Genomic DNA, 21479 nt, shown 5'->3' on the forward strand with positions numbered 1-21479 from the left:
CTGATTGGTTGCGGCTTTATCCGGCAGTGGACTCAGACTTAAAAGGATGAGTACGACTCCTGTCGGCGATCGAGCGAAAGGCAGAGGTGAAGAGACTCCAGGAGAGCGAGGCAAGGAACAAAGTGCTTAAAAAACAAGAATCACAATTAAAAAAAAAATTAAACGATGTTCCACTCTGGCCTTCATTAAATATTGATACAAGACGGACCAAAAAACAAAAAGAGATGATCTCCGTGCTTTTCTGGTATACTCGCTTGTGATGAAACAACCCGTCCTCCGGAACCAAACGTAGATTTCTCTCATAAGATTTAAGCAAATTGCTCGTTATGCACTATTTAGGTTAGATTAGACTTGGTTAGGTTAGGTTAGACTGGGTTATATTAGGTTTGACTTGGTTACGTTAGATTAGACTTGGTTAGGTTAGGTTAGACTTGGTTAAGTTAGGTTAGGTTAGACATACGGTTAGGCTAGGTTAGGCTCGGTTCCGTTAGGTTTGACTTCATTAAGCTAGATTAAACTAGGTTAGGTGAGGTTAGACTTGGTTAGGTTATGCATGGTAAGGTTAGATTGTCATCTATAAACATGATTTAATTCATTAAAGGATACCATAATACCAACAGAGTTAATCATACATAAATACCCAAGAAACTTTGCAGTGTGAACAGAACAAGGAGACCCACCGAACGTGGTAATTCAGTTGTCACAGTCATACATTCCAGTGTCACAGTCAAACATTCCAGTGTCACAGTCAAATATTCCAGTGTCACAGTCACACATTCCAGTGTCACAGTTAAACACTCCAGTGTCACAGTGATACATTCCAGTGACACAGTCAAACACTCCAGTGTCACAGTGACACATTCCAGTGTCACAGTGACACATTCCAGTGTCACAGTGACACATTCTAGTGTCACAGTCAAACATTCCAGTGTCACAGTCAAACATTCCAGTGTCACAGTCAAACATTCCAGTGTCACAGTCAAACATTCCAGTGTCACAGTCACACATTTTATGTTTTTAACCACAATGATTTCCTGACGTTGATTAGAAACACCAGTCGGATAATGAAGAAGACATTACACCAAAAGATATAAAAAAAAAGCGTTTCTTTGCATTGATGAACGAAGCCCCAGCTGTCTTTTGTTATTCAGAGAACTAAACACACTCTGCTTCAGACGTTATTAAATTTTCACTATCGTCGTCAGCTTACTACTATCGTGACCATTAACTGCCACAGTAAAATTATAATCACAGAGCAAGCTAAAAAAAATTGTAAGTCAATTCTTGTCATTCCGTAATCCATATCTATTCTTCGTTAAATGTTCAAGGTTATAAGATGTAAACAAACTTAGATTATCAGGGGAAATGGTTCGCAGCATTTACGGCACTTATCCAACCTTGTGAGTATTGTACCGCTCTTGCCAGTCATATGACCCTCTTATTTTTAAAGGGGTGGCCAGTAAGCCAGCGGGAATTATTATTAAAGATTCGCCGGTATTCTCCCGGCCCGGGCCTTGTCCAAGTGGTGGCCCGGCCTTGGCTCCCTCTTTAGGGAGTGTCTGAGACCTAAGTCTCCCATGGGAGGAGGCACAAGTTCCTCCTCATCTTTGGGACCAACTGTCCCCAGGCCTAGCCACAAGCTAGGCCTCTCTGGTCTGCCATCCCCGCCCCAAGGGGGCAAATGGGAATGACAGTCTTATGAGCTAAAGGCTCGGGCTCAGGCACCTACCCTACCCTAGAAGGGCTGGGCATGGTGTCGATGAGCCAGCGGGAAGCCTCGGTTAGATAGTAACCAAGAGCTCCAGCTGCGGGTCATGTGAAGGGGATCCAGTGTCAGAAGGGGTTGCGGAGGTATAGGGAAGATAAAACGTGAAAGAGGCTAGAGGAAGAATTCTTCATAGCAGGATATTACGATTCACGCAGAAACAGCCTATCCTGTCTCCTATCTTCTTTTGTCCTGTGTAAATAACAGTACTTATCATGCCAGGGACTACCGAAGGGAAAGACTGTAACCAGTCCGCCTGGGTCACTGTGACCAGCCAGTCTGGCTTACTGTGATTAGCCAGCTTGAGTCACTGTGACCAGCCAGCCTGAGTCTCTGTGACCAGTCAGCTTGAGTCACTGTGACCAGCCAGCCAGGGTCACTGTGACCAGCCAGCCAGAGTCACTGACCGGCCAGCCTGGGTCACTGTGACCAGTCAGCCTGAATCACTGTGACTAGCCAGCCTGGGTCACTGTGACCAGTCAGCCTAAGTCACTGTGACCAGCCAGCCTGGGTCGTTGTGTCCAGTCAGCCAGACACACTGTGACCAGTCAGCCTGAGTCACTGTGACTAGCCAGTCTGGGTCACTGTGACCAGCCAGCCTGGGCTACTGTGACCAGTCAGCCTGGGTCACTGGAACACTGATTTTCATAATAACAGATCAGCGCACCAACAGTGATTAATATAGAACAGCAAAATAAAGTTTTAATTTGCTGAAATTCATGGCTTGCTGTTTGTTTTGGCCAAGTACGGTATCACTTTCCTGGGTGAAACAATTACGACCTGTGGTATATTAACTTCAAGTTGTTATGCGAAAATATTTCCGGAATATTTTTGATGAGATAAATGAGAAAGTGTGTTGCTGCGGCTCAGTGTAAACACCTTGGGCTTGCAGTGGAAGGTCTCCTTACACCTGAATTGGATATCAATGGTTCAGAAAGCTGACAAGTTGGGTATCTGTGTACTGGACTGGGGAAGCCACTGGCTGGTGAAGCGTTTCCACAAGAAAGATACCCAAGTGTTGCACAAGTGTCTCGTTCACCATCTCCTTACACCTGCTGCCTCTGCTCACTTAGCAATAAATAGATACTATGATGTTTACTGACTGTTGCGAGCGACAACTTGTAAAACAAGACACTATAACCCCCTTCCCTTATCTCCCTGGATGCAAGATAAAGCTGAACTTCGAAATAATTTAAGGTAGGATGGCAACTCTTCTTACTTGCAAACTCAACAGAGTAAAACAAAAATGACAATTCCAAAATTAAAAAAAAACTGTACGAAAAACAGCGTTATTTCCCTCCCATAGTCGTGAGTTAAAGGTTTCAAGGCTTTCGTTTAAACACTGACCACCTGATTGTCTTCAAATTTTCCTCCCTGGTGTACTCTAACTAGGACAAGGTTCAGCCAGGTACTGGCATGCGCAGGTGTCCTCTGGTCAATTTTATAAACACTATTCCCGGATCTGATTTCTGTGATATCTTGGAATGGTCTATTTTGCTCACCTTAAATCTTTAAGACTAATGCATTCTACTTATAATAATGTTTGGATTGTTATTGAAGTGTATGCGTATCAATTACCAATTTTGCCTTTAGAATTGGTACGGTAAATTTTACGAAGAAATAACTTAAGTATTGCTCATTTAAATGGCTTCAATTTTTGATGGGTGATGCAGCTTACAAAAGGACGTACTTGAAGGCTTTAGTTAGTGTTGGTTTCAATTTACGAAGTTACTAACATGTTCCTAAACTTGAAGTTGTTGATGTGTTCATCAAAGAAAGTTTCGCCTTGATTTTGAGTTGTGATAAGTTACAGTTTGCTAATTTTTATTAAAGAAATTAGTCTCTGTGCAGTAACTGGAGAATGTTTCTTCTGATCCGAGTTAAACCTTATATGCTGGGTGTTTTTCTTAAGACGGTTTGGATTGATTTCGGTCAGTGTAGAGACCAATTTACCATTATTATTGAAGTGGAAAAAGCTAAACTCAACAAACACGGAGACTTGGAACAATCGTAGTAATTTGTCCCAGTAAGATCATAGACCAAATGATTCTTGTCAAATGTGACACAGGTCTCCTCGGTGAACCAGATTTCAGGCTCACGGAAACACTAGTGTCTATGTGAAATTTTGTAAATCCCTCATCTGATCGGCTTCTAAACTTCAACGCCGATAATTTCAGAGATCGATTTCTAAACGTCTTAAAACTAAGGTGCTGGTGCATGTTGGATGTTGCTCTGTGGGATAACTCCCCTCAAGGAAGGCTCCTTGATGTTGGTGAGGGGCTCTTGATTTAGGGAATTGGATCTGTGCTCCAGTTCCCCGAATTAAGCCTGAATGCCTTCCACATCCCCCCCCCAGGCGCTGTATAATCTTCCGGGTTTAGCGCTTCCCCCTTGATTATAATAATAATAATCTGTGGGATAACTGGAAAATACATCTCCTGAATGACTCTTTTAAGGGTTCAGGGAAGGACTGAAACAAATTAGGATCTATGTACCTCTGTATATACCTTTGACGAGTTCCGAATGTTTTTCTACCCTCAGAGCCCGGCCTTGGTCCAGGCTTGTCTGGTGTTTGCCTGGTAAATCAGCCTATTGCTCCAGACTTTAACTTGTGAATGCCTCTCGTCGTTTCAGAAAAGTTTGAGACATTTTCTGACAAACTTTTTTTTTTTTTGTAAAAATACGTAAATTACCAAACTTTTAGTCGAAATTGCTACTACAATTGCATTTTATGTTAAAAAATTAAGATCATAATCTCTTAAAGGGTTTTAATCCTTCAAGAGAATTTCCTAAAAGCTGGTGAAGAACTCAGATTTGCTTCAGATCTTCTATGATGATATTTAAGAGTCTTATAAATTTGTGCTGCACTCTATTCCGTGCCTATTGAGCGCACTGAGGTAGAAAAGGATGAGCTTATAGGATCAATACCGTAGCCGCGATTTTAATCTGGGGGGCCTAAGCTAAGATGTTAATCTATTGGGGAGTTTAAAAATCACGACACTGAAAAATCGAAGAAATCATTGTTAAAAGAGTATAATTTTCAGAATGTGTGAAATTTCTTATACTCTCGTGCTTTCCTGGTCTGTGGACGATATTAAAATACACTGAAATTCTCCATTAATTGACAAAAACAAACAAACAAAGAAAAAAAAACATTTGCATCTAACAGGCTTCGCCCCCTTATTAACTCCCCCCCCCTGTCCCTCACCCACCGGATGGCTGCTCTACTGATGGGATACACCCCATCACCCAGCAACACAAGCATCTCCAGCTATTAATAATTCTAGACTTTTATGAGCGCCGAGGAATGACGATGAGTCTGACTGGGACAGAAAAAACATAAAATATGAAACAGCAGCGCAGGCACTCGCTTAGCTGCATTTGCAGGGGTCACTTAAAGCTCTTGCTTAACACCCCCTTCCCGGGCCTCTCGACTCTAATCAACAATGTGATGAGCTGAGCGCTGCTGGTGACTCACTGAGAGAAGAAAAAACAGCAGTTATTAACCCTTATCTATGAAGAGTAAGTCTTGCCATAACTACCTGGAGGGTGTTACTGACGTCAACGCCTCCGCGGCCCAGTCCTTGACCAGGCTCTTGTGTCTCTCTAACCGACAGTGAAACACATTTAAAAAAACTTTGTGTAACCGTGATGTCCAAACCTCGTACACACGAGCTGACTGATATTATTACAAATGCAGCAGCATAACGAATAGAAGAATTAATTAATAAAAGCATAGAGAAATGCCGCTATTCAATTCGTGAATGAATTGACAAGGCAGATGAGTTGATGCGTGAATGCTTAAATGTACGTAAAAATAACTAATAGACGTCTGAATGTAAGACTATTAACTTTCAACATTTCACTATTATCCCCCAGTATGCTTCCATGAAGAAACAAACACTAAATCACTCGATGACAGCTACACACAAGACGGAGTCCCGGCCGCCGCACCTCCCATCCCCCGTGAAAAAGCACCAACATAAATTTCTCCAGAAACTACCAATCCCAGGCGGCCAAAAATGGAAGTAACGGCATGGGAGAACTGACACGGCATACTGAGTCCTGGAAACCTCAAATGGTTGAGGAAATAAATCAGCAACACAGTGACTGGAGGAAATCAAAAGATCGTAAATTAGAATTTTATCTGGAACAACATTACGGGTTACCGGAGACTTGTAATGATGTTGCTAGAATTACCAATAATATGTCAAGTAAAAGGACGCAAGTGCAACTAATGTGATATTTTACGGCGGCAACGTTTCGCTCTCTAGAAGCTTTGTCAGTTCAAAACAAACAATATTAGAACACTGCGGATATGTATGTATGTATGTATCTATGGATATATATACATATATAAATATATATATATATATATATATATATATATATATATATATATATATATATATATATATATATATATATATATATAAATATAGAATATAAATATAGGGGGTGGTAGGAGAAGAAAATATTCAAACAGCTCCGGGGAGAACCTTGAGTTTCCCCTGAGGTACGTTTATTGTCTTCTCTGAGGATGAGGGTCCCCATTCCAGCTATAGAGGTGGTACTTCCCTATATTTTATATATATATATATATATATATATATATATTATATATATATATATTATATATTATATATATATATATATATATATATATTATATATATATATATATATATATGTCGTGCCGAATAGGCAGAACTTGCGATCTTGGCTTAAATAGCAACGTTCATCTTGCCATATAGGACAAGTGAAAATTTGTGTATGCAATAATTTCGCCAAAATCATTCTGAATCTAACGAAAAAAATACATTTCACTGTGTTTGTTTAGTATTAAATTATTGTAAACAAATCTAAAATATATTTAGTTGGCTTAGGCTAAAATAAATTGCGCTTGTTATAATAAGGTTAGGTAAGTTTTCTAAGTTCCTTTTGGTGCAAAGTTATAAATTTTTACATCAACATTAATGAAAAATATATACCTTTAAATGTATAATAGAAAATTTTAGAAAGGACTTAATTTTAAATGAGTTCTTGCAAATTGACCAGTTTTACATATATTCTCGCCGAACACAGGTGTATTTGTGGCAGTGAAGCAGCAGACCGATTCGGGTACCATGGTCTTGTGTGCCGTAAATCCGAGGGAAAGATTGCAAGACATGAGGAGGTTAATAACATTATCAAGAGGAGCCTCACAACAGCTGGATGCCCAGCAGTAAGGGAGCCACCCCAACTATGCAGATCTGATGGCAGCCAGAAGCGTCCAGATGGTATCACCCTTCAAGCCTGGACAGATGGGAAGCAGGTGGTGTGGGACTATACATGTGCATCTACCCTGGCTGATACCTATCTCCAATACACCAGGGAGGAAGGAGAGGCAGCTGCCAGCTTCAGGGAGTCCCAAAAGTCTAGAAAATATGGAGAACTTGCCCATCATTATATGTTTGTTCCCATAGGCTCAGAGACCCTTGGCTCATGGGGAAAGAGTGCATCTAAATTCCTTGAGCTGGGAAAAAGACTCATCAGGGTAACTAGGGATCCCAGGGCAGCTAGTTTTCTGTTCCAGCGGCTCAGTGCGGCTGTTCAAAGGGGTAATGCCTGCTGTATTTTGGGCACACGCCCCAGCTCTGAGGAGCTGGATGAGATTTTCGCCTTATAATCGGTGATACACAAGTAACAACATGTACCGTATATGCCACCTTTATATCAACAATGTATCTCTTAAATCTTCTGTACCATATTATGTAATAAAATATTCCTATTAGTAAAAAAAAAATAAATATGAAAAGATGGGGTGGTAGGGGAAGTGGAATATTCAAACGGCTTCAGGAAGAAATCCAAATATTTTTCCTTGAAGCGTTTTTATCCACTTCTCCGAGGCTATGGGTCCCACAATTTACACCAGAGGTGGACCCCATCTTATATATATATATATATATATATATATATATATATATATATATATAATATATATATATATACATATATATATAAATATATATATATATATATATATATATATATATACATATATACCTATATATATACATATATACCTATATATATACATATATACATATATATATATATATACATATATACATATATACATATATATATATACATATATATATATATATATATATATATATATATATATATATATATTCTTTCTTTCAACACACCAGCCGTATCCCACCCCTACCATCATGTAAAACAATTACAGGCTTACGTTTTACACTCACTTGGCAGGACGGTAGTACCTCCCTGGGCGGTTGCTGTCTACCAACCTACTACCTATATTTTTTATATATATATATATATATATATATATATATATATATATATATATATATATATATATATATATATATATATATGTATATATATATATATATATATATATATATATATATATATATATATATATATATATATATATATATATATATATATATATATATATATATATATATATATATATATATATATATATATACCCTCTGAGCCCTTGAATTGTTTGTATTGGTTTGATAAAGCTCACGGAGGTGCGAAACGTTGCAATAATAAAATTTCACATTAAGTGCACATGCGTCCTTTTACCTACCAGTCCTGTGACTCGTTTATGATCTATGGTGAAGCAAACAGCCGCCCAGTTTTCGTTTCTGTTACATACATGCGATGAGAGAAAAGACATAATAGTGTAGAAAATGAATCCTCAATAGCAAAATGGAAAAAAAAAATCCACCGATGTAAAACGTAGAATTTCTCCTTGGATATTTTAGCTTTTGTGACTATAAGGACATTCAGAGGGAACGTGACTTGACTACAGAGAAGTGGTATGATCAGTGAGCCTGGGTGGTAGGAACACTTGTATTCGTAAACACAGATCAGAGCACCAGCTGGGAGAGGAGACGGGGGACGGGGGGAGGGAGGAGAATAATATAGAGTAGCACAGAAAGTTTTGATTTGCTCAAACTCACGACCGGCAGTCTGTTTCCGCAAAGTGCGGTATCACTGTCTCCGTGAAGCAAGTCTCCCACTTTATATTCACACCAGCTTGTGATATGAAAATATTTCATGAATATTTTTGATCAAATAAATGATCAAGTGACTCGTAGGTCAGAACTAGAGCAGCTGACTTCAGGACCTGGATTCAGTCCGTAAGAGCAGCGTTCACGGAAAGGTCTCCTCAAACCACTTGTTCATCTAGCAATAAATTCATAGCCGGGTGTTCACTGTATGTTGAGGGAGATATCCTGGAGTAGGATGTCATTATAACACTCGCTCTTCTCTTCCTAGATGGGCGATATTACGGGCGCAAGTATAGACTATTGAAAACAAACCATACCACGGGCGGGATTTGAACCCGGGATTTGAACCAAAATAAGCCGGCATTTACAGCATATTTTTAGTCTATATACAGTATTTACAATTGTATAATGTACAATGAGGCAAATGCAAGCACTAGACACGGTGAGAACCTTGGCGACCAGCTGGGAAGGTAAGTCTGCCAAAGCTGCTTCACGAGTGTACCATATCGTTAACAGCTTTGGCGGGTTTCCTTGTGATTGGTTGGTTGAACCAAGGTACTGGTATAATTATGGGGCCTCTGCTCGTTAAATTCTTAGCACCCGCTTTGCTGGTCGGGAGGCATGCCTGTATGGGTGTATGACATACGCCGAATAAAGTATAGCATACTCCTAGCATGCCACAGACGATGTTGAGAAATGGCATTACCAGTTAAGTTTAAAGACTTATACTTAACTTAAAAGAACAACTCATCGCCTGCATAGCCGCCCCTGCAGACGAGGTCTAGAAGCTGTCGAAACCATCTCAACATGGGCTGTCAAGAAATATAATTTGTAAGATTATAAATTACCCCTAGGGGGTGTTATGTCAGCATATTTCATTCACTGATGGCTGACAAAATACCTACTTGTGTGGACTCAATGGTCCGCATATCACCGGGGTTTATGATAAGTGACTAACTCACGACTTTATACTCAACTGCACAGTCAATAGTAGTACATCACGAGTTAGAACACTTACCTGGGTATATGTATCTGATCCGTAATTACGCCCGGATATCCATTGAGTTGATTGAAGAATAGTGTTCTTTGAAGAATGTCGCACTACACTCTGTTGGATCGCAACACTCGTTGTTACACTGTTCATCAACAATTGTTCACACAATATCACTAAGAAGTTGATCACACTTCTCTGTAAGTGTTTATCGTGTTTTGTGAGACACTTTGTCCACACTAACGCACAGATCAGTGTTCTTTGTTGGTTATCCTGGCGTCAGTGTCACTCTCAGTAGAGTCAAAAGTAATCTGAAGACGCCACAGCGCCCCACGCCGTTGCTCCCCTAGCACAAAAAAAAGCTGACCTAGTACTTTTTGCTTCCTTGCCACTTCCTCGATGAAACAAAGAAGAATGTTTGATTCTTGCTGTCTTAAGCATAGACAACAATGTCCACTATCTTTACTATGGTAATAAAGTGGGAGCAGGATTTTCCTTAATTGTCCTGTTAAAGTAAGAGATGTACTGTCTCTTATAAAAATACACTTTGCAACACTGGACTGCAAGGAGCAGAGGTCATTTGACCACGCATACTCGTACAGCATCTGTGATCAATTACTCACTGTAGCAGTAAACAAGATATTTGCCCCTTCTGAGAGGGCTGGGCCCCTCAGGGCTGAAAGGGGCTGAAGGGGCTGAAGGGGGCTGATACCCCCCTCCTGGAGAAAATTTCTCCACACTGGGGGGCGGCGGAGGTTCGCTGCAGGTGAACTATTCATCACTTAACATTAATTTGATTTTCTCACTCGCCACCACTGCTGCTTGTCTTTTCTGAACAGCTTTAGTCTGTGTGGTTTCTGGAGAATCACTAATTTTGTTTTCAACACTGTGTAATTCTAACGGCACTAGTTTATTTATTGTCCGCTTATTCACTACACCTTTGCTCAAAACATCAACTGTCCTGATGATTCCATTTGCATCAGGATATATGGTCACAATTTTTCCAAGTGGCCATTGGGACCTCGGACCATCATTGTCAATAATCACTATGTCACCAGGTCTTAAGGACTTATGATTTTCAGGAACACCAGCTCCATAGAAGTGTTCTCTCAATGAGGTGAGATAGTCTTCTCGCCAAATTTTCTCCCAACGTTCAATCACTTTATTAAGGTGTTTGAATTTACGTCTGAGTTGCTCAGGTTCGAAATAAGTAGGATCCTCTATGATTTCTTTATCATTCATGGGAGGAACAGGTTCGAGCCTTCTGCCATGGAGTAAATGAGATGGACGTAACACTTCTAAATTGTCCAGATCATCGGTAACATAAGTTAGAGGTCTGTTGTTGACTCTATTTTCTATTTCAGTCACAACTGTACGGAATTCTTCTAAGTCGATTCTTTGACGATGAAGAGTCTTCCTTAAACAACGTTTTACAATGCCGATCATTCTTTCGTAAAATCCGCCGTGCCATGGAGATTTAGGAGGAATGTATCTCCAACGACAACTGCGTTGATTCAGCATCTGTTGTACTTCTGGTTGATCAAAGATCTTGCTTATATAAGCAGCACCAGCAACAAAGTTCATTGCATTGTCTGAAATCATCAGTCTGGGACATGCCCTTCTGGCTGCAAACCTTCTGAATAATTTGATAAAGGTTTCAGCAGACATGTCAGTGGCTACTTCTAGATGTACTGCTCTAGTTGTAGCACAAGTGAACAAACAGATGTACACCTTGATGGGAACTTTGTCAACTGTTTTGGTTAAAATTATTGGTCCAGTGTAATCTACACCTGTCACCTGAAATGGAGTGACATGACAAACTCTTTCAGAGGGATATGGAGGTGGACCTGGATACTGACATACTCGCATATCATAGTGACGACAAGTAATACAGTCCCTTATTTGTTTTTTCACACTTTGTCGACCTTGAGGTATCCAGTAGGATTGTCGTATATGACAAAGTGTGTCAGCTACCCCACCATGTAACACGTTACTGTGGGCGTTTTGCACAATCAGTTTTGTTAGCCAATGATTCTTGGGGATCAATATTGGATGTATGGCTTCTTTAGGTAGTGAAGAATTTTGAATTCTTCCTCGACATCTTATAATCTTTTCTGAGTCGAGATAAAGTCCTAAAGAATTAATCATGACAGGTTTCTTTGGGGATTTATCTTGTGTTTCTAGAAATTTATATTCTGTAGAGAAAACATCTTTCTGTATTAGTTTCATCCAGTATTTAATGGGTTCAAGACATTCATAATCAGGTTTTATTCCTTTAATGAATTTATGGACAAGAGCTGTAACTCTTAAGAGTTTACCCAAAGATGAGTATTTAGATCCATCAATGACTCTTTCTGTTGTGTCTGCAGTATTTACACAACTTATTTCTGCTGTGCTCAAGCAGACTGTTTCTTCTGGCATAATGTGAGCTTTTTGCTGAGGCCAGTTATTTTCATTAGAGAGCCAGTTCGGTCCTTGGAGCCATAATTTATTATCCACAAATTTCTTGAGTGGGACACCACGTGACAACATGTCAGCTGGATTCTCTTGGGTAGAGACGTGGAGAAAGAGATAATCTCTCTGCATCTCTTTTATTTCTGCTACTCTGTTCTGTACATAGACCAACTTACTCTTATTATTTCTTAACCACTGGAGAACTGCCTCATTATCACTCCAGATCACGGTTTTTTCAATAGTGAGATGATCAAGTACTTTGTTGAGATAGACAGCTAATTTTGTACCTACATAGAGTGCTGTCAGATCCAATTGTGGTACTGTTCTGACCTTCAAGGGTGCTACCCTGGCCTTTGAAGTAATTAGTGTACTTCCTTCAGCATTACTCATGTAAGCTACAGCGCCATAACCTCTGGTTGACGCATCACAGAACACATGTAATGTGTAATTGTTTCCCTCTTGACCTATTTGTCTGGGAAATTTAATTTGATGAAGTTGCTTAAACTCCCTGGATATTTCATCCCATGCTTGGCTCATTTCTAGAGGCAAGTTCTCATCCCATCCAATTTTGAGCTTCCATGCATCTTGCATAAGCATTTTACCCTTTATGGTAATTGGTGAGACGAGTCCTAGAGGATCAAAACATTGTGATACCTCTGACAGTAAACTACGTTTAGTGAGTGTACTGCATGATTTATTGTTTATCTTTTTGAGACTCAAAGTATCTTCCTGTGTGTTCCAATTAAGTCCCAGCATATTGTTGCTATCAGGAATTTCAGCTTCAGGGAAATCTTCTTTGATAAGTTCCCTTAATTGCTCTGAATTAGTATTCCACATCCTTAGAGGCATATTTGCTTCTTTCATCTCCTTGTTAGCTTCTCTGTATAAGGATTTCAAATCCTCCTCTTTATTCACAGTACCTTGAAGATTGTCCACATAGAAACTTTTCTTTAAGATTTCTTTGAAGGGACTTTCAGATTTCTTCAAATGTGTATTTAGAGTAGCTTCTAGTAAGAATGGAGAGGATGTTGCACCAAATAATACTGATTTGAAACGATAAGTTTTCACAGGACTTTGAGGATCATGTGGATTTTCAGGCCACAAGAATCGAGTATAATCTCTATCTATTTCTTGTAGTCCTACTCTTAAGAAAGCTTTGGAAATATCAGCCGTGTAGGCATATGTGTTTGTGCGAAATTTCATAAGCACGTCTCCAAGCTTCTCAGTTAGTGAGGGTCCGGTTATCAGACAGTCATTAAGACTTGCTACATATTTATTTGCACGTGCGCTGCAATTATATACAACACGTAGTGGAGTGGTTTCAGAATCTTTTCTGACTCCATGGTGCGGGAGATAATGAGCTTCTGTCTTCAACTTATCTTCGACTATTTCCTCAATGAATTTATTGTCCAACTGTTCTTGTATGATATTATCATAGACAGTCAGTAGCTCTGGATTCTTCCTGAGCTCATGTATTTGTGCTTTCATCTGTCCGAAAGCCATGCGATAATTGCTAGGCAGATGTGGTGGATTTAATTTCCATGGTAACCTAACCCAATACTGTCCATCTTTATATTTGACAGTGTCCAAATATTGGCTATAAGTCTGAGACTCTTGTGGGCTTGGTTTATTTACATCAATACCTATCGCATCTAAATCCCACAACTTATCAACTGGTTCATTCATTTCTTCCAGTAATGATAATTTTTGCTGTGGTACATGATCAGCGGTTATTCTCGTAACTAGTACATTTTCCACTGAATCAATATCAGCTTCTTTCCCACTTTGAGAGGGAATGGGACCACATATCATGTGGCCTCCTGCTGTTTTCAGCAAGTGAACATCATGTTTACTTACTATATTTTGCACAAAACAGTGATAATAATCACTTCCAATGATTAAATCAATTGGACTAATAGTGTCCGTCTGTATGTCAGGACAGGCTAACTTGACCTTAGCTGCTTTCAGTGCTGCAACTGTTTCTTTTAATCCCTGGATCTGCACAGACTTAGGCAAATCATCTACTACCACAGCTTCTACTGTCTTTTTCCTGTTTCCTAGACCAACAGTGATTCTGGCTAGGTCATATGTCTGTTTACCAGAATTGTGGAAAAAAACCAGCTATATCTAACTGTATTTTGGCATAGGGTTGTTTATTCAGTTTCTGCAACACTGTTCTTCTTATGAAGGACCTTTGTGAGCCTTGATCAAATAGTGTTAGCACATTGGTTTTGTGTAATTTTTAGATAACTCAACTCGAGCTATCGGGAGAGCAGTTGCTTTAAACTTATCTCTCACATTTAATGCTGTTGCTTGTTGACTTCCTGATTCTGTGGAAGTCTGCTGCTGTTCAGCAAAAGTATTTGGGCATAATGCTGTATGATGCATACCCTTGCATTTAAAACACTTCTTCAGTGAGCATTTTCCTCCCTTGTGTTCACCTAAACACTTGATGCACCTTTTCAGCTGATGAACACGTTGTTTACGTGCCTCCATTGATGTGTATTGAGTACAATACTGTGCCCAATGTGTTCCATCACAAAGTACACATTTTGGAGTACGTTTATGTATGACAGTCTGTTTACTGTCTGTTGTATTCACAGCTTGATAAATGCCTATATGGGATTTCCCATTCTGTGGTTTAGTGGGAGTAGGTATACTCTTTTTATACTGAGTTGAAGGTTTATTATCCACTGGATTTGTGGATTTTTCATCTTGTCTCGTTGCTTGCATGCATGAAACTATTGTTTGTAAACCATTGCTAATTTCCTCACAAGTGAAATAGCGTTTATTGAACATAATATTTAATCGTTCAATAGTTTGTGGTGACAACTTATCTTGTACAATACCACTGATAAACCAATCACATTGTCTTAGGTCATATTTAGCATCTAGAGATCTGAGACTGTTGTCTAATGTGATTCTAAATGCCTGTAAGTCTGAAAAACAATGTTTGGGTGGCTTCAAGCTTGATATTAAGACTGCATGTCTAACTCTAGCCTTGTCATCATCAAAGTAATTGTCTGCTAAGACACGTAAGGCTATTTGATAATTACCTTTAACCACCTGAAATGACTTAATCAGTTCATAGGGTTCTCCCTTCACAAGACATTTAAGGTAATTGAACTTAGCAATCTCATCTATGTCAGTTCGTGAATTTACTATGGATTGAAAACCACTAATGAATTCTTCATAATTATGACCTTGGAAAATAGGTAATGACAATGTAGGTAAGCTTGGTAATGGGACACTTGTTGTTGTTACAGGTGTAACAGGTGTTTGACCACTAGTTACAGTAGGTCTCTGTGACAGAGTTTTGCGGCAGATAGCCTGTACTCCTGTCCACCTTAATTGTTGATTACTAAATGTATCCAAAACATTTTTAATTTCATCCTCAGATGGATCTGATTCAAGAAATTTATTTTCATAATGTGTATAGTCTGAATTAATTATTTCCATACGTTGTGTAAATAATTCAAACTTGACCTCAAGATCATCAAAATCTATGTTTGTATCTTGAGTTAATCCTATACAGACTGAAATTAGATTTTCTAATTGTGTAATCTTAGTCTGTAAAGACTGAAACTGAGTTTTCAAACAAGCCATTTTAATGGTATACTGAAAATTCTAGCACCACACTTAGAGTGTTTAAAAAACACTGTACTGCTATAAACAGCTGAGTTTTTGTTGTGCTTAAGTCAGCAATAATCGAGTCAGACACTACTGACCTACTAAGCTTAACCTCAGGGTCAATGACCATGAAGGGTACACAGTACATATGGCTGGTGTTTATGGCTTGAGTTTGCTGTGTCAGCCTGACCACGATGATTAATCATAAATAACGTTATACTTCATTCACTATACACTATAAATGTCACTGTTAATATGTATTTGAAAGCTTACACTTTATATATAAGTTCCTTTAATATAACAGGTATATCTATAAGAAACAAACTTTAACACAATCTTGTCTCTTAATTTCCGTCTATAAACATTATAAACACTCTGTGTATATACACTCAGACAAACTGAACATCACTTGGGTTGTTGTTGTCGAAGTCAGCGATTTTCGAGATTGGAGCAGTGGTTGGAGGGTGCCATCCCCCGTTTTCTTGTTGGGTGAGTCACCCAGCTCCTGTTTTCTTTGGGTGAACGCTGGGTGAGCGCCCGTTTTCTTTTGGCTGCCCATTCTCTGTGATTGAGTCTGGAGGGACTCATTTATACTGGTTTATATTGTAAAACACTAGTTTTACAGCTTTTTTCGAAGGACCTTGGTTCGTAGGTTATTTGTACACTGTAGTACAACATATTTGGACCAAAGTGTGGTCTTTATCCGGTTCGAGCACGACCAATTATGTTGAGAAATGGCATTACCAGTTAAGTTTAAAGACTTATACTTAACTTAAAAGGACAACTCATCGTCTGCACAGCCGCCCCTGCAGACGAGGTCTAGAAGCTGTCGAAACCGTCTCAACATGGGCTGTCAAGAAATATAATTTGTAAGATTATAAATTACCCCTAGGGGGTGTTATGTCAGCATATTTCATTCACTGATGGCTGATAAAATACTTACTTGTGTGGACTCAATGGTCCGCATATCACCGGGGTTTATGATAAGTGACTAACTCACGACTTTATACTCAACTGCGCAGTCAATAGTAGTACATCATGAGTTAGAACACTTACCTGGGTATACGTATCTGACCCGTAATTACGCCCGGATATCCGTTGAGTTGATTGAAGAACAGTGTTCTTTGAAGAATGTCGCACTACACTCTGTTGGATCGCAACACTCGTTGTTACTCTGTTCATCAACAATTGTTCACACAATATCACTAAGAAGTTGATCACACTTCTCTGTAAGTGTTTATCGTGTTTTGTGAGACACTCTGTCCACACTAACGCACAGATCAGTGTTCTTTGTTGGTTATCCTGGCGTCAGTGTCACTCTCAGTAGAGTCAAAAGTAATCTGAAGACGCCACAGCGCCCCACGCCGTTGCTCCCCTAGCACAAAAAAAAAGCTGACCTAGTACTTTTTGCTTCCTTGCCACTTCCTCGATGAAGCAAAGCAGAATGTTTGATTCTTGCTGTCTTAAGCATAGACAACAATGTCCACTATCTTTACTATGGTAATAAAGTGGGAGCAGGATTTTCCTTAATTGTCCTGCTAAAGTAAGAGATGTACTGTCTCTTATAAAAATACACTTTGCAACACTGGACTGCAAGGAGCAGAGGTCATTTGACCACGCATACTCGTACAGCATCTGTGATCAATTACTCACTGTAGCAGTAAACAAGATATTTGCCCCTTCTGAGAGGGCTGGGCCCCTCAGGGCTGAAAGGGGCTGAAGGGGCTGAAGGGGCTGAAGGGGGCTGATACCCCCCTCCTGGAGAAAATTTCTCCACAGACGATATCCTGGAGTAAGATATCCTTATAACCTTATCCCTTCTCTCCCTAGATGTTAGATAAGGCTAGGTTAATAATAATAATAATAATAATAATAATAATAATAATAATAATAATAATAATAATATCTTTATTTACCACAAGTACATGTACAAGGTATACAGTCCTAGCTGACATCAATGACATACTACAGTATAGAAAACCGCTTATTATGCAGAGCACTTCGGGCAAATTAGGTCAGTTTTGTCCCAGGATGCGACCCACACCAGTCGACTAACACCCAGGTACCCATTTTACTGATGGGTGAACATCGACAACCGGTGTAAGGAAACACGTCTAATGTTTCCACCCCTTTGCCCGGAACCGAACCCAGACCCTTCACCGTGTGAAGCGAGAGCTTTTGCCACCAGGCCACGGTGCCCCGTGACCTGGTAGCAAAAGCCCTTTGGCCGTTTGGAAATGACCACAGCTATAATAACAGATCATAGCCTATAAATTCTAATAAAACAATAGTCATGATAATACTCTCAATGAAGAAAAGTGTCTGAAAAAAAAATAGTTTCACAACTGCCGCACAGTCCAGCTGGTTTATTATCAAAGGCTCGGTAGTATTTCATATGCGTTAAGGAACGGAGATGGATGTGGCCGGGTCATAAAACGACAAAATGAGAAATAGTGATGCGTGTACTGTCCTAGTAGGGTTTGCATGAGACGAATTATAGCTCTTGAGCCCAACTTATAACTTCTGTTGACACTGTGTGCTGAGCGCTTCTGCCGAGGCAACAACAGCATGAGCAGCAGAAATTCGCTAAGAAACACTCTTGTCGGAGTTGAAGTGTTCTACTGGACCTACACTGTAGCACTTACTGAAAAGTCGTGTAACTTGGACATTACAAACGTCACAATCCATCAAAGGTTCGTGCACATAAATGACGGATGTGTGAATGATGCATGTATAAAGAATATATGAATTAATGCAGACATGGACAGACATAAGCAAACAAGTTTAAATCCATGGAAGAATAACACATTAATTAAATAGAAGGACGTATAAACAGAAACATACATAAATAGTTAATAAATATCGGAATAAATGCAAGTCCATGATTTGAAAATGTTTAGAAATTTCAGAGAATGCTTCCGTCACGCACGAAGGACACACCAAGTGATTCACGGACACGGACACTCAAGACGGACCCAACTTCTCTTTAAAAATGCACCAACATAAATTTCTCCACTAAGTACCATTCCCAAGCGGCCAAAAAATAGAAGTGACGACACGAGAGAACTGACGTGACTGGCCGAGCCGACGCAAGGGAAAAGCTAAAAATAGCGGAAGAATTAATTCAACAATAACATAACTGAAAAAAAAAGTCCTATGATCACAGATTAGAAATACAAACCGGAGGAGGTTTCTCCTCCGTCCTTTTCCGTTATTAAAACCACGAAACACCGAGAAACCATTGAGGTTTCATTTCTGATTTGTGGACATGTTGTGATTAAGAAGCGCCCAGTACAAGAAAAAGAAAATAGATAAAATGTGAAAGGGGAAAGAAGAATTCTTTGAAGATAGAAAGATGCACGGAAGCGAAACGTAGCGTTTCTCTTATCCTGTTTTGGCATATGTGAATGCAAGAACATTCCCAGAGAACGTGACTTGACTACAGAGAAGTGGCATGATCGGTGAGTCTGGGTCGTAGGGACACTTGTCTTCCTAAACACAGATCAGCGCACCAGCGGGGAGTAATATTACCATAGACTAGCACAGCAAAGTTTTGATTTGCTGTGACTCGTGACTCGCAGTTTATTACCACAGTGTCGGTGTCACTGTCTCCGTGAAGTGTCGGTGTCACTGTCTCCGTGAAGTGTCGGTGTCACTGTCTCCGTGGAGTGTCGGTGTCACTGTCTCCGTGAAGTGTCGGTGTCACTGTCTCCGTGAAGTGTCGGTGTCACTGTCTCCGTGAAGTGTCAGTGTCACTGTCTCCGTGGAGTGTCGGTGTCACTGTCTCCGTGAAGTGTCGGTGTCACTGTCTCCGTGAAGTGTCGGTGTCACTGTCTCCGTGAAGTGTCGGTGTCACTGCCTCCGTGAAATGTCGGTGTCACTGTCTCCGTGAAGTGTCGGTGTCACTGTCTCCGTGAAGTGTCGGTGTCACTGTCTCCATGAAGTGTCGGTGTCACTGTCTCCGTGAAGTGTCAGTGTCACTGTCTCCGTGAAGTGTCGGTGTCACTGTCTCCGTGAAGTGTCGGTGTCACTGTCTCCGTGAAGTGTCAGTGTCACTGTCTCCGTGAAGTGTCGGTGTCACTGTCTCCGTGAAGTGTCAGTGTCACTGTCTCCGTGAAGTGTCCGTGTCACTGTCTCCGTGAAGTGTCAGTGTCACTGTCTCCGTGAAGTGTCGGTGTCACTGTCTCCGTGAAGTGTCGGTGTCACTGCCTCCGTGAAGTGTCGGTGTCACTGCCTCCGTGAAGTGTCGGTGTCACTGTCTCCGTGAAGTGTTGGTGTCACTGTCTCCGTGAAGTGTCAGTGTCACTGTCTCCGTGAAGTGTCGGTGTCACTGTCTCCGTGAAGTGTCGGTGTCACTGTCTCCGTGAAGTGTCGGTGTCACTGTCTCCGTGAAGTGTCAGTGTCACTGTCTCCGTGAAGTGTCGGTGTCACTGTCTCCGTGAAGTGTCAGTGTCACTGTCTCCGTGAAGTGTCGGTGTCACTGTCTCCGTGAAGTGTCAGTGTCACTGTCTCCGTGAAGTGTCCGTGTCACTGTCTCCGTGAAGTGTCAGTGTCACTGTCTCCGTGAAGTGTCGGTGTCACTGTCTCCGTGAAGTGTCCGTGTCACTGTCTCCGTGAAGTGTCAGTGTCACTGTCTCCGTGAAGTGTCCGTGTCACTGTCTCCGTGAAGTGTCAGTGTCACTGTCTCCGTGAAGTGTCAGTGTCACTGTCTCCGTGAAGTGTCGGTGTCACTGTCTCCGTGAAGTGTCAGTGTCACTGTCTCCGTGAAGTGTCGGTGTCACTGTCTCCGTGAAGTGTCAGTGTCACTGTCTCCGTGAAGTGTCCGTGTCACTGTCTCCGTGAAGTGTCAGTGTCACTGTCTCCGTGAAGTGTCGGTGTCACTGTCTCCGTGAAGTGTCGGTGTCACTGTCTCCGTGAAGTGTCGGTGTCACTGTCTCCGTGAAGTGTCGGTGTCACTGTCTCCGTGAAGTGTCGGTGTCACTGTCTCCGTGAAGTGTCGGTGTCACTGTCTCCGTGAAGTGTCAGTGTCACTGTCTCCGTGGAGTGTCGGTGTCACTGTCTCCGTGAAGTGTCGGTGTCACTGTCTCCGTGGAGTGTCGGTGTCACTGTCTCCGTGAAGTGTCGGTGTCACTGTCTCCGTGGAGTGTCGGTGTCACTGTCTCCGTGAAGTGTTGGTGTCATTGTCTCCGTGAAGTAAATCTCCCACTTTATATTCACACTTAAGTTGTGATGTAAAAATATTATCTATGAAATGATAAGGTGGCCTGTAGCTCACTGGTAGCGCCTTCGGCTCACAGTCGAAGAACCCGGGTTCAATCCAGGTGAGTGAAAACTTTTTGGCAAGTCAGAATTCTTACCCAAAGTTACCCTAGTTTAACCTGAAGAGCCTCCTGAGGGTTGTCCGAGGTAAAGGCATAACACCCCTTCCTATACGTCTCTTTAAGGGGCACGTAACTTCCCCCGTCTTCTAGTAACATGTTCATTTTCCCACTATAATCTACCTTCTCAGTAATTGCTATCGTATTTACTTTGTTTCGTAAGGTGAAGTCTAGGATCTTTCAGAGGCCTGAACACAGCTCAGACCTCTGCAACACAAC

The sequence above is a fragment of the Cherax quadricarinatus genome, chromosome 16, assembly GCF_038502225.1.
Source record: "Cherax quadricarinatus isolate ZL_2023a chromosome 16, ASM3850222v1, whole genome shotgun sequence".
Classification (NCBI taxonomy): Eukaryota; Metazoa; Arthropoda; class Malacostraca; order Decapoda; family Parastacidae; genus Cherax; species Cherax quadricarinatus.